The sequence below is a fragment of the Odocoileus virginianus genome, chromosome 6 (genome assembly GCF_023699985.2).
Source record: "Odocoileus virginianus isolate 20LAN1187 ecotype Illinois chromosome 6, Ovbor_1.2, whole genome shotgun sequence".
Taxonomy (NCBI): Eukaryota; Metazoa; Chordata; class Mammalia; order Artiodactyla; family Cervidae; genus Odocoileus; species Odocoileus virginianus.
Window position 1 is genome coordinate 6909284 of NC_069679.1, and position 13147 is coordinate 6922430.

The 13147-nt window shown below is 50.7% G+C and overlaps 1 long non-coding RNA gene across 1 annotated transcript in view; it reads left to right on the forward strand.

Annotated features, from left to right (window-relative positions):
- LOC110151139 (uncharacterized) overlaps positions 1-9404 on the forward strand; it is a 43089-nt gene extending 33685 nt beyond the window's left edge. Inside the window, exon 5 of the long non-coding RNA XR_011488066.1 lies at positions 9285-9404. This is a non-coding gene — a long non-coding RNA (uncharacterized lncRNA). The remainder of the gene's footprint in view (positions 1-9284) is intronic.
- Positions 9405-13147: the final 3743 nt, after the last annotated feature.

A 13147-nucleotide genomic window follows, 5' to 3' on the forward strand; every position in this document is an offset into this window, starting at 1 on the left:
CCAGCTGTCCTGTCCTCTCTCAGCCTGTTTTTCTAGATGCAAAACAAGGAGGGTTGGATCAGTTGGACTCCAAGATCATTTCCTGTTGGGAGTTCCCTGGCGGTCCAGTGGTTAGGACTCTGGGCTTTGACTGCCAAGGGCCTAGGTTCAATCCCTGGCATGGCCAAAAAAAAAAAAAAACCACTTCCTGGTTTAATATTTGATGATCTGTTCATACGTGATTTGACCTCAGACAGGTCGCCGTCCCATTTGGGATCTATTTGGTCCTCCATGAAAGGCAGCAGTAGGACAGGGTAACGCACAAGGTCCTTTTGAGCACTGAGGACTCCATGGTCTTCACTTGAAGAGCTCCAACCTTCACTGTGCCTCAGTGACACCCGAGGAGCGGTCAAAAACACGGATGCCCAGCCCCACCCTGCCCCAGGAAAATTAAATTGGAACTCCTGGAGGTGGTGATGCCGACGCTCTGGGTTCAGAACCACACTTGCGCTAGGAGGCGGGCAGCATCCGCATCCCCGGGAAGCTGCTTAGCAATGCAGACTGTCATACTGATGCCCTTTTTCTGGCTTCCCCTAGTGCTTCTGCACTGCTTATGTGAATATACTTCTTTTCAAAAGCAAGGTTTTGGAGGTTATATTGTTGTGTTTGCATTTTGATAATTCATCAAACTATACACTTATAATCTTGCCAAGGAGAAAGGACAGGACAGGAGTAGGTCATCCTAAACCCCAAGAAGGATCAGGAGCCCTGATGCAGCTGTATACTTCACAGTATGGGCAGCACACACAGGGCATTATTTGGGAGTCGAGAGGATAGTGGCTTTGGGTGCTTTTGCTCTCTTTCTTTTCTTTCTCATTCATTTTCTTTTTTAAGTATTGTTATGTACAGTATTATATAAATAACTGTTCAGTCACCAAGTTGTGTCCGACTCTTTGTGATCCCATGGACTGCATCATGCCAGGCTTCCCTGTTCCTCACCATCTCCTGGCGTTTACCCAAGTTCATGTCCATTGCATCAGTGATGCCACCCAACCATCTCAACCTCTGTCACCACCTTCTCCTTTTGCCTTCAATCTTTCTCAGCATCAGGTTCTTTTCCAATGAGTCAGCTCTTCGCATCAAGTGGCCAAACTATTGGAGCTTTAGCTTCAGCATCAGTCCTTCCAATGAGTATTTAAGGTTGATTTCCTTTAAAATTGATTGGTTTGATTTCCTTCTGGTCCAAGGGACTCTCAAGAGTCCTCCAGCATCACAGTTCAAAAGCATCAGTTCTTAGGCATTCTGCCTTCTTTATGGTCCAGCTGTCACAACGGTACATGACTACTGGAAAAACTATAGCCTTTACTATAAGGACCTTTGTTGACAAAGTGATGTCTTTGCTTTTTTTTTTTCTTGATGTCTTTGCTTTTTAACACACTGTCTAGGTTTGTCATAGCATTCCTGTTAAGAAGTAATCATCTTCTAATTTCACGGCTACAGTCAGCATCCGCAGTGACTTATGTAAGTTACAGGTGTATAATAAAGTGGTTTATAATTTCTAAAGGTTATAGTCCATTGAGTTATTATAAAATGTTGGCTATATTCTCTACATTTTACAATATATCCTTTTGCTTATTTTATACATAATAGTTTGTACCTCTTATTTCCTTACCCCAAATCACTCCAAACCCTTCTCTTTTGCCTTTTTTTTTTTTCCCTTTTGTCATGCCATTTGACCTGTGGGATCTTAGTTCCCTGACCAGGGATTGAACCTTGACCCTTGACAGTGAAACTATTTATAGAGTCCTAACCACTGGACCACTAGGGAATTTCTAGCTTTTGCTCTCATTCTAACACAGAAGAAGAGGGTGAAGGGACCCCACTCCACTACTAAAGAGTACCCTGGGCCTATGGGTGTTTAAAGTGGGTCTTGGGTGAGCCTCAGTTTCCTCATCTGTACAATGGGGCTAGTGATGCCTCCTTCTCTGAGTTATTCAGTTTTAGGTCAAATGACACTCCAAAAGCAGTTGGCCTGGCACATAGTAGGTGCTCAAGTTAATCCAGTCGAGCCCTCAGTGGGGGTTTACCATGAAACAGATAATGGCTGGATCTTGGTAATGAGTCACTCGTTACCCTCAGTGAAGTCAGATGGACCTGGTTTACCCCTCACTATTGTAGGAACTTAGATGAGTCATTTCATCTCCCTGTACTTCGGTTTGCTTGTTCATCAGTGCAGACAGTCAAGCCACTTTGGCAGGGTTGTTGTAAGGATTAAATGAGGTCACACGTGTAAAGCGTGGAGGCCTGTGCCAGGCCTGGAGCCAACCTGAGTTCAGGCTGTGGGTAGCCACCTCCTCCCACTCTGGGGGAGTCCTGGCCTCAGAGAACAGTGTCCCCTTTGACTCTGCCGGCCACCGCGGTCACTGTACCACAATCACGGAGTGCTGGAGAGCAAATAGCTCCTGTCAGGCCTGGCCTTTTTCTTGGCTGCTGCTGATCTGGCCAGCCAGGTTTGGGTTGGCGGGCAGGGTGAGTGGCTTGGCTTTGATGTGAGTTGTACTGAAGCTGGGAAATGGGGGCGTGGGGATCCCAGCCTGCCTCAGTGACTCAGGGCCAGCTCCTAGTCTTTTCCCCAGAGCCTGGCAGAACCCTGCTTGGGGCCAGTGGAGGGAGGCAACTTAGCACCAGGGAGTCCTCACACCTTCCCTAAGACATGGGTATCTACTTTATAGATGGGGAAGCTGAGGGGATTACTCCCCAGCTCTGGTGAGCACCAGGCTGCATGGGTGGATAGAAGTGCCTCCTGATTTGCTGTGGATCTGAAGGTCCAGCCCATTCTTTAAAAGTGGCCTGGTCTCTAGGAGACACCCCCTGCCCCATTTAAATGAGTACATCAGGCCCCACAAACAGGTTTCCTGGGCACCTGATTCATGCCTGGCCCTGAGGCTGGCCAAGGGAGCAAGAAGGATGCACCAGACATAGCCTGTCTCAGGCACAGGTTTGAATCCCAGCTCTGCAACTGGCCAGCTCCAGGGACAGGCCCCTCTGGGCCTCAGTCCCATCATCTGTAAAATAGGATATAGGGAAAACTGAAGTACTGTGTGTGAAAAGTGATTTTTAAAACTACTGTTTATACAGGCGAGGGATTATTAACCTTCCTGAGCTAAAACCCCAGTCTCTGTCACTGAAGAAAAGCTCAGGAGAGAATGGATGAAGGGCTTTGGCAGGTCACACAGAAGGGATGTACTTCTAGTCAAGAGCCTGGAAGGGGCAGAAGGTTATTCATTTTTCAGAGCAAGAAAAAAGGGCCCTAGAGGAGGGCTTTGCCCAAAGACTGGAGAAGCAGGAACTGACCCCAGCTCTTGGTGGGAATCCCTAGTCTGGACTGCTGTGCAACCCTGGGAAACTTCAATAACCTCTCTGGGCCTCAGTTTCCCCTGTGCCAATCACACAGAGGGACTGCTGGGGTGTTTTTCTTCTAAAGCTTTTGTGCATCATCTGGCTTCTCTGACTGCTCTGAACAAGGTGGTCTCAGGTCCTTAGGAGGTGAGGAAGGCAGTGAGAACCCCAGCAGAACATCCCAGGGTGGGACCCGAGGCAAGGAGAGAAGTCCAGGTTGCAGGCACACAGGCCCGAGGTGGGCAGGAGGAGGAAGAGGAGGAGGGAGGGGCTGTTGCCAGCCAGGAAATGTCTGCTGGCTGGCATCAGGCGTGCTTGAGCTAGCATGCTTCCTGTAAGCAGTGCACACGAGCCTAGTGACCTCACCCCTCAGACATTCCAGGACAGCACCCCCAGTCCGAAGAGGCTGTCCCATTGTCCCCTGGAGCAGCAAACGGGCGGCAGTGCCGACCTCTAGGCATCCAAACAACATCCATTCATTCATCAGTGTTTACCAAGCACCCACTCAGCAGGCACCATGCCAGACACGGCAACCAGAGACCTGGGAGCCAGGGCAGTGGGCTCACATTTTCCGGCTGGGCCCCCTGTACCTGGAATGGGCGCCAATCTCCTTGCATGCTCTTTGGATTGGGATTCTGAGGTCATCATTGAGGAGCAAGATCCTGGAGAGTGTGTCAGCCTTGGGGGCAGCAGGAAGATGACCGGTGAACATTGATTTGTCCCCAGTGGTAGCCGAGCACTGCTTGGAGGTGGGGTCTGCATCTATTATCTCATTTATTTGCCCAACACTGAATAGACCATCATCCTCATTTACAGAGATATAGCCTCAGGTGAGTGACCTTGCTTCAGGTCACACAGTTCATGATGGTTTCAACCAGGATTCAGATCTGGTTCTTTCCTGGGGACCAAGCTCTCAGACTCCGAAGCTAGCACCCCTGAACCCCTGTTCTCAGTTGGGACCCTCAGTTGGAAACCATCCATTAGCCTAGTGGCTTTGGGCAAGTCGCTTGGGCTCTCTGAGCCTCGGTTTTCTTATTTGTGAAGTGGGATTGAGGGAGATTAATAAGTGGGATTGCTGTGAAGTCTAATTGGGACAGTGAATGTGAAAAAAACAAAACAAAGCAACACTTGTTCACTGGCCGAGGCGAGTGGCTTTAGGAGACTTTATCATTTAGGGGTTTCACCCCCAGAGCTCTCTGGCCACAGAGGACTTGGAAAAGGCCCAACTCCTTCCTCTGCCTCCAGGTCTAGTCGCTCTGAGTCATCAGCCAGAATTGACTAATGACATCCAGAACATCCCAGTTTGCTCGATGTATGGGCTGGGACAGATGAGGAGGAATGAGAGGAGAAGGTACAGATGAACAACAGGACACTGTGGCTCTGTCCCCTCCCGTCCTCCCTTGGGAATTTGAGGTTCTTGGAGGGTGAGGAAGGACCGTTCCATATGAAATACTGAGACCAATACAAGCCACCATAATGACCTTTCCTGCTCCCGTTTCACTTCATGAAGATATCTCATGTCTTCAGTCATTTCCCAGAGGCTCTGAATTGTTAATATTATCCCCATTTTACAGATGAGTAAGTGAGGAAACTGACACTTGGGCAGGTTTACTTGAGGCCCCGAGTTAGTAGGCAAGTGGGATATTAGTCTCTACTAGTAACCCTGACTCCTCTGTGGATGCTTCTAGAGCCAGGCAAGGGAGGGGGAAGGTCCTCAACAGAGAAAAGGAGAAAGTCTTTCTTTTTACAGCTGTGCAGAGCTCTTGCAAAAGCCTTGAGGCAGGTGAAATAGAAGCCACCAGAAAAAAAAACCCTGCAGATGTTTGTCCCTCTCCTGCACCATCCAGAAAGGCCTTCATCCCATCTACCCTAAAACCCTAAAAACTGCCTGCAGTTCTCACAGCCTCGCTTGGGCTGATAACCTGGCTTCTCTGTGGAACTCACCAACCTGGGGCTGTCTACAGGTGCTGGGGGCCTGAAGAGGGTCTTGGCTGCCACCATTAGCTTGATGACCTTGGGCCCATCATGCCTCTCCAAGCCTCAGTTTTGCCATCTGTTGAACAGGTTTATTAATGAATGTTGTAACTGGAAGATTGCAGTGGGCATAACCTGGAATGGCTGGCACAGCAAGCTTCTAAAGTTGACTTCCATTCTTCCCTCTCTCTGGGGACTTATCCCTTCCCTTTTTCTTCTGCTGAAAGATGGCATCAGATAAAGGGGAGGCAATTCGATTCCTTGTGAAGAATCCTAGGCGTTAGCTGCAGATAGCTGAGCTTAAAACCCATCTCTAGGGAATTCCCTGGTGGTCCAGTGGTTAAGACTCCATGCTTCCCATGGAGGGGGCACGAGTTTGATCCCTGATTGGGGAACTAAGATCCCACATGCCACCTAGCCAAACAAAACAAAAATTCAAAACCTGTCTCTCCTTTGTACCAGCCCTGAGCTGCTTCTCTGAGCTGCAGTTTGCTCATCTGTAAAATGGGGATAATATAAGGTCAACCATCCAGAGGGAACTCCCTTCTTTCACCTGGAGGTGGAGAAAGTGAAAGTGAAGTCGCTCAGTCGTGTCTGACTCTTTGCAACCCCGTGGACTGTAGCCTACCAGGCTTCTCCGTCTATGGGATTTTCCAGGCAAGAGTACTGGAATGGGTTGCCATTTCCTTCGCCAGGAGATCTTCCCAACCCAGGCATTGAACCCAGGTCTCCCGCATTGCAGGCAGATGCTTTACCATCTGAGCCACCAGGGAAGTCCTGGAGGTGGAGAAGGTGTGCCTAACTGAGAGAATGCCCCAAAGTTGGTGACATCTCAGAGGAGCGGGGAAGATGTTTCTGAGTGAGGTTTGGAAGAGGGCTTCTAGCACCTTCTGAAATCAAATCCCTTACATTATAAGTTACTCAGATATAAAACCTGGTTCAGATATTCATAAAGAGAAACCAGTTTCTCCAAGGAGTATGGCTCCCAGGGCAAGAATGCTAAGGCAGGATGGGGACAGAGGACCCAAAAGGGGAGTGGGTTGGAACTTGGGCTCCTTCTAGCTTGCCTGCCCCAGTTTAATCTAGGTCAATGAAATGAAAATTTTTGAGCTTCTGCTGTGTTCAGGAACCATGCAAGTCACTTTGTAGGATAAGGGGGGATCATGAAGCAGACATTAACTCTGTCTGCCCTTAAGAATCAAAAGAAGTAATGATGATATGGATAGGATATCTCCATGTAACCCTAACAGGCACTTTGCACAGAGCCTGGTACATGTGTGTGCAGGCTCAGTCACTGCAGCTCTGTCTGACTGTTTGCGATCCTGTGGACTGTAGTCCACCAGGCTCCTCTGTCCATGGGATTCTCCAGGCAAGAGCACTGGAAGAAGTTGCCACGCTTTCCCAACCCAGGGATAGAAACTGTATCTTTTGCCTCTCCTGCATTGCTAGTGGATTCTTTACCCACTGAGCCACCTGGGAAGCCCCATAGTAGGTGCTGAATATGTGTTAATTGAAGGTAACAAAACTATAAACTATGATGGGGCGGGGGTTGCAGACCCTGAGTGAGGTGGTTTCCCAGAGGAAGGGTCATTTATATTGGGCTTTGATGGCAGCCTAAGAGTCCTCTGCTCCTCCCTTTGTCCACTGGTCCTCCATCAGGGCTGATGAAGACCCCAGCAGAGCAAAACCCTAACTTCTCCTCACTCCTGCCCACTGGCCCTCATCTGAACTCTGAGAAGTCTCCGGATGTGAGGAGGAAGTGGCCGGGCTGCGGAAGGCAGGCTCATTTCCAGTGCGGGGCCGGGCCGCCAGCCCCAGGTCCTGTTTACACAGCAAGGCGGACGGGCCGACAAGACTTGGCGGCAAATGCGCTTCTGCCTCTGAGAACAGAAGGGGCTGGCAGATCCTGGCCAGGCCAGGCGCGGAGTGGCCTGTGCCAAAGGGAAAGTCAAATGTAAAGAGTGTTTCCTCCTGGCCAGGCGGCCCCAGACTTTTGTCTCCAGTCTGCAGGCAGTTCCTCCAGTGATTCATAATCAGCGGGAACTTATAAATAAACCCCACCTCGACCTCGCACCATAGCCTGACTGGGACCTGGGCGGGAGCGAGGTGGGGGGGCTGGGAAACACAGAGGCCGAGGAGAGGCCCTGAGAAGGCTTGGGGGACTGGGGTGACGCTGGCCATTGGGCAGGGGCACCTCTGACTTCCTATGGAGGGATTGCAGGGGGTGTCACCAGCAGTCATATCCCCTCCGAGGCCTTGGGCATGGGGCCACCAGTCAGAAGCAAGGAACGCTGAGAGGCTGGAACTTTCATCTGCTTCCCAGGAGGGTGGTAGATGAGTCTAGGTGGAATTTTGAAATAACTGGCCTTTAAAACCTTTTGGGGGATTATAATTTCAAATTCATGAAAAAGTTGCAAAAAAATAGAACAGAGAACTCCTGTATAACTTGTAGCCAGATTCATCAATTGTTTATATTCTGTCCCATTTTGCTTCATCATTCTTTTTCTCCTATATTTTCTTTTTTGGAACCATCTAAAAATAGGCTTCCAATTATGGAAAACAGTATAAGGTTTCTCAAAGAAACAAGAATAGAACTACTATATGACCCAGCAATTTCACTCTTGGATATATATCTGATGAAAACAAAAGCACTCATTTGAAAAGATACATGTACTCCAGTATTCATTTTTTTGTTCATTCTAAGCCTCTTCAGTCGTGTCCAACTCTTTGCGACCCTATAGACCGGTAGCCCAGTAGGCTCCTTAGTCCATGGGATTCTCCAGGCAAGAACACTGGAGTGGGTTGCTGTGTCCTTATCCACGGGGCCAATGTTCATAGCAGCATTATTTACAACAGCCAAGGTATGGAAGCAATCTAAGTGTCCATCAACAGAGTAATGGATAAAAAAGATGTGAAAATAAAAAAGATGTGGTACATACATCCAATGAAATACTACTCAGCCATAAAAAGAATGAAAGTTTTATATTGCAGTAACATGGATGGACCTAGAAGGTAATATGCTAAGTGAAATAAGTCAGACAGAGAAAGAGAAATACTGTATGATATGATATGTGAAATCTGAAAAATACAACGAATGAATATAACAAAAAAGCAGACTCACAGATATGGAGAACAAACCAATGGTTATCAGTGGTTGGGGGCACAATATAGGGTGGGGGAATAGGAGGTACAAACTATATTGTGTGTAAGACAGGCTCAAGGATAGATTGCACAACATGGCAAATATAGCCAGCATTTTGAAAATGGAGCATAACCTTTAAAAATTATATAAAGATAGTAAAAATAGGCTTCTAGCATCACATCTCTGTGCCCCGTATGACTTCACTGTGCATTTCCTGAAACAGCCATTGTTTGGAATTCTGATCAACCACTTACTAATGTATTCCAGGGCAAGATGTTCAGGTCTCGTGTCCCCTGTGAAGTGGGGCTACAAGGACCCCTTTCCAAGGAGAGGGTGAGGAGAAATAACGGTGGAAATATCTATCAGAACAGTAAAGATAGGCGCAGCTCATTATTTTGTGCAAAGCGGCTTGCATCTATTATGTCATTTGACCTGCACACGTGAAACAGGCTCAGAGACGGTATATAATTTGTCCAAGGTCACACCGCAGGCCAGGCTTTGATGTACACAGTAAGCACTGAACTAATCCTGGGGCCTGTCCTCATACTTATTTGCTGCATGATTGTGATCAAGGGTTGGGTTCCTAGGCTTGTCTCCCTTTGTGATATGGGCACTGGTGTCTCTGCGGTGCTGGGTGGGGAAAGAATGCAAGCTGCTTCTGCACGCAGCCCAGCTCTCCAGGTTCTTGGAAGAAACGCTTCCTGTGGAGTGGAAGCTGCTCCAGCAGTCAAACCAGCTTCTCTGAATTCTTCCGGTCACCTTATGATCCAGGCTTAAACCTCTCTTGCAGATTGTCTCTGGAAACCGGGAAATCTGACCAGAAGGCCCTTCGCCGCCCAGGCTCCGTAGCTTCTGCAGTGATGAGGCCTGGCCACCAGATGGCTCCACAGAGACCACTGCGCTCTCAGGGGACCGGGAGGTAGGTGTTCCTCCAGGCGCGGTTTTAATGGGACTGCTCCCCTTGGGAGTGAGAGCAACCACACTGCCTCCCCTTGGCTTCTGGTTGCAGAGAAACAGTAGGGAAGCAAGTCTCCACGGTCACTTGGGCCTCACTCTCTGCTTCACAGGGGTTGTTACCTGGTTGAGCAAGGCCTGGGACTGTAACAGCTGCTGGATTTCTCTAGACCTCAGTTTCCACATTTGCAGAAGGGGCAGGTCCCTTCTGCCTGGCTTTCTTCATGGGGTCTGGCTGGCAGGTCAAACACCGAGCCTCCATCCCTACACCTGAAACTGGTATCATAGTAGAGGTTGTTGCGTGTCATCAGGAGGAGGAAGAGCTGCCCGCATAGGAAGAGATTTGAGGATGAAGCCTGCAGCCACCTACAAGTGAGCTCTGGGATCTTCCTCCAGCTTCCAGACCAGCTTCCTTTATAAACTGTAGTGCGGGACTTCAGAGTGGGAGACCTCAGGGCTCATTTCAGCTGTACCTTCCAGTCTTCAGACAGAGGAAAGTCCAGAGAGCAACAGCGGGCTTGCCCAAGGTCTTACCACCCCATCTGACCACACTGAAAACCACGTCCACTAACCCTGGCTCAGGGGACAGCCTGCATTAACTCTTTTCTCCCCTCTGCCCAGAGACCCAGCAGAGAGACTCAGAGTTGGGAAGGGCTGGTACAGCTGGGGCAGGAATGGGCACACCATGAGCTGAAGGCCAGGCTGCAAAAGAGCTCAGTTTAGAACCCAAGGAAACTCCCTTCTCCTGAGGAACAGCCAGACCCCTGCCCCCACCAAGGTCTTCCATGGAAAAGCCCCTGGGGGCTCACCTGCCCAGACCCTCGCTGGCTGGGGGGATGGGGGTGGGTGGGGTGGGGGAGTTGAGTTTTGAACACTCTACAGGGAACTTGCTGGATTTCTATTGCTACAGTGTATCTACACACTTTTATTTATGAAACAAGACTTCTGTTCTCCATTAATTAGTGGGCTCCTATAAACCCTCTCCCCCAGCTCAGGATGTGGAGAGGGCAGGGGGAAAAACCAATAAAAATATAAAAATATGGAACTCCAGATGCACTGGGCAGGACCAGCCTTCCTGCCTGGAGAGAGGGAGGGACGTATTACCCCAAATTAGTAACTGCCAGAATCCCAGGCTGATAACAGGCATATTTTGGGAAGAACATGCTACTAACTTGACCTCATTCATACGCAACTGTAACAGACTGATGGAGTGGCTTTTTCTTCAACAAGATTGGATGGGGGAGGAGAGGGGTCCTGTGAGCTTGGGAGTGGGGTGAAGACGAACTGGGCAGAAGTTGGGGATAGGCAACAAAGAATGGAAGCTGAGGGCTCCATTGGACTGACAGTATTGCCCATGCACCAGAAGGAAATGGACCACTGACTTTCAGGAGAGGCCTACATGGGTTGGGGGGGTGGGGGGGTGCAGATACTCAATTTCCATGAGTCAGTGTTTTCTCCTAGGGAAGAAAAGCAGGGTGCCATAACCTGCAGTTTCCCGCAGAGGAAGGGTTCCTGCAGGCCCAGCCTCATGCCTGGCTCTTTGCAGAGCCCCTGAACTGCCCCAGGGGAAGCAAGAGCTGTCCTCTCCATTGTAATCCAGTAGACTGAGGCCCAGAGAAAGAAAGGGACTTGCCCAAGAGCTGAGTTGGTAACAAAATGCCGAGAAGAACCAAGGTCTCCTGGTCAGTTGCCTTTTACTCACGTTCTGCCTGAATCTGAAGTTTAGGCCAAACCAGTATTCCTGGCTCTGTGATCCTGGACCTTGCCAAGCTCAGTTTTCCTCATCTGTAAAATGGGAGAGTATCTCTTATCCACTGGGGTTGTTGACAGGATTCGGTACTATACGAAATGGCCTGGCATATAGTCGGCATGCAGTCAGTGGTGGCTGTAATACAGAGGAGTCCAATCTCACTTCAGGGCATGGTTCTTAAGGTCATTTAGCTCGAAGACTGGAAGATGGTGAAGGACGAGGGAAGCCTGGCATGCTTCAGTCCAGGGGGTTGCCAAGAGGCAGACACGACTGTACCACTGAACAACAACAATGCAAAGAACGAAACAAAACAAAAAATAAAGGCCAAACCCTTGAAAATCCTTTAGGAAGTCACTGAGAAGAGGGGAATACTTATTTGGGGTGAGTGGGGAAGAAAGCGGAAGGCTTTAGGATTGCCAAGGAGCCAAAGGGTGAGACGGTGTGACAGGCAAACTATACGGTGGAAGGGGTGCCGTGCAGGCCCGGCAGGTTCAGGAGGGTCAGTGCCAGAATGGGCAGGGCCTTGAATGCCAGGCAGAGAAGTCCGACCGGCTTGCTGCTGTCAGGAGATGTTTAATTTTGGCAGTGGGGTGATTAAAGGGAGGTTCCCTGTGTGTGTGAATTTCCACCCACCCCCAGGGTTGTTTCTCTGCTGGAGAGCCGGGGCCAATTTATGGCTCCTGGCTGCCCCTAAGCAGCCTCTCCCAGCCCTCCTCCTCCCTGGCTGTCTGGCAGCCAACTGAGTTTTATGTGGGGAATCTGAGGAATTTGAAAAGGCAGAATGCAAATGCCACTGTTGGAGATTTCCTTGTCAGCCTCCCGAGGGGAAAGGCCCCTCTTCGTGGGTTAAGGAAGAGTGGCTCTCTGGGTCCCCAAACCTGCGGGGATGCTCAGGGCCAGTTCCTTGACCCCCGTCTGTGAGAAGCAGGCAATGTCACCAGAAACCAGCAGTCTCCTCTAGAGCTCTTGGAGAGCCGAGCTGGGTAACAGAGAAGTCTCTGGACACCGCAGAGAGCCTGCCACACGCCCTGTGTTGGGACTTTAATGACAATTCCTCAGTGCCCTCCTTTAACAGAGAAGCGAATAGACAGAGGAGGGAACGGGAGACGTTTTGTCTGGGGTCACCGGGGCCGACCTGGACGGGATCCAGGGCCCCAGCGCTGATGGGGACCGGGGTAGGGGTGGGGGGCGGCCCGTGAGCGCGCTGAGGACGCAGGGCGGTCCCGGACCTCGCGCGTCCGGAGACCCTCAGGGCGGTGGGCGCGCCCGCCGCCCCCGGACCTGCCCCGTCTGGCGTGTGTGTGGGGGGAGCCGTGTGGGGCGGCCGGGAGCTGGGAACTGGGAGCCGGGAGCCGCGCCCGAGCTCGGGCGCCTCTATCTCCCGCGGCCACGGCGTCTCCGAGTCTCGGCGGCCCGAGCGCCGGGCGTTATCTGCTCTCGCCCGGCCGGGCCCCTTCCCGCCTTCCCGCCAGGCCGGGGCCGCCGTGGCGACGGGCTGCTCCCGCCTTATCATCGGCTGCCCCCGCCAGCGAGCTGGGGCCCGAGTCTGACCCCCGCCCCTGCCGCTCCCCGGGCGGCCCCCTCCCCTCCTGGACAGCCACCCACCCACCCAGATGCCCTCTCCCAGGGGGGCCACGTCCCCGATGTCCCTCCCAGAGCTGCCCCTTCTGGGGCCAAGCTGCAGGAGCGCTTTCCCCAAGGGGCACTGCATCAGAAAAGGGTGTTTGTCAGATTTGTCCTTTTCTTAAAAGGCAAGCCTGACTACGGTTAATCCCATTTTAGTCACGTTTTAAAGGATTTCATAAGAGAGGCAAAGTTATGCAAAACAAAACAAAAGCAGTCAATCCCTAAACCCACTATACATCAGGGCTGGGCAGGGGCGGGGTGGGATAGAGTGCTTATTCATCGGATGGCTCTAAACCGCTTCTGCTCAGGGCTTACTGTGCTAA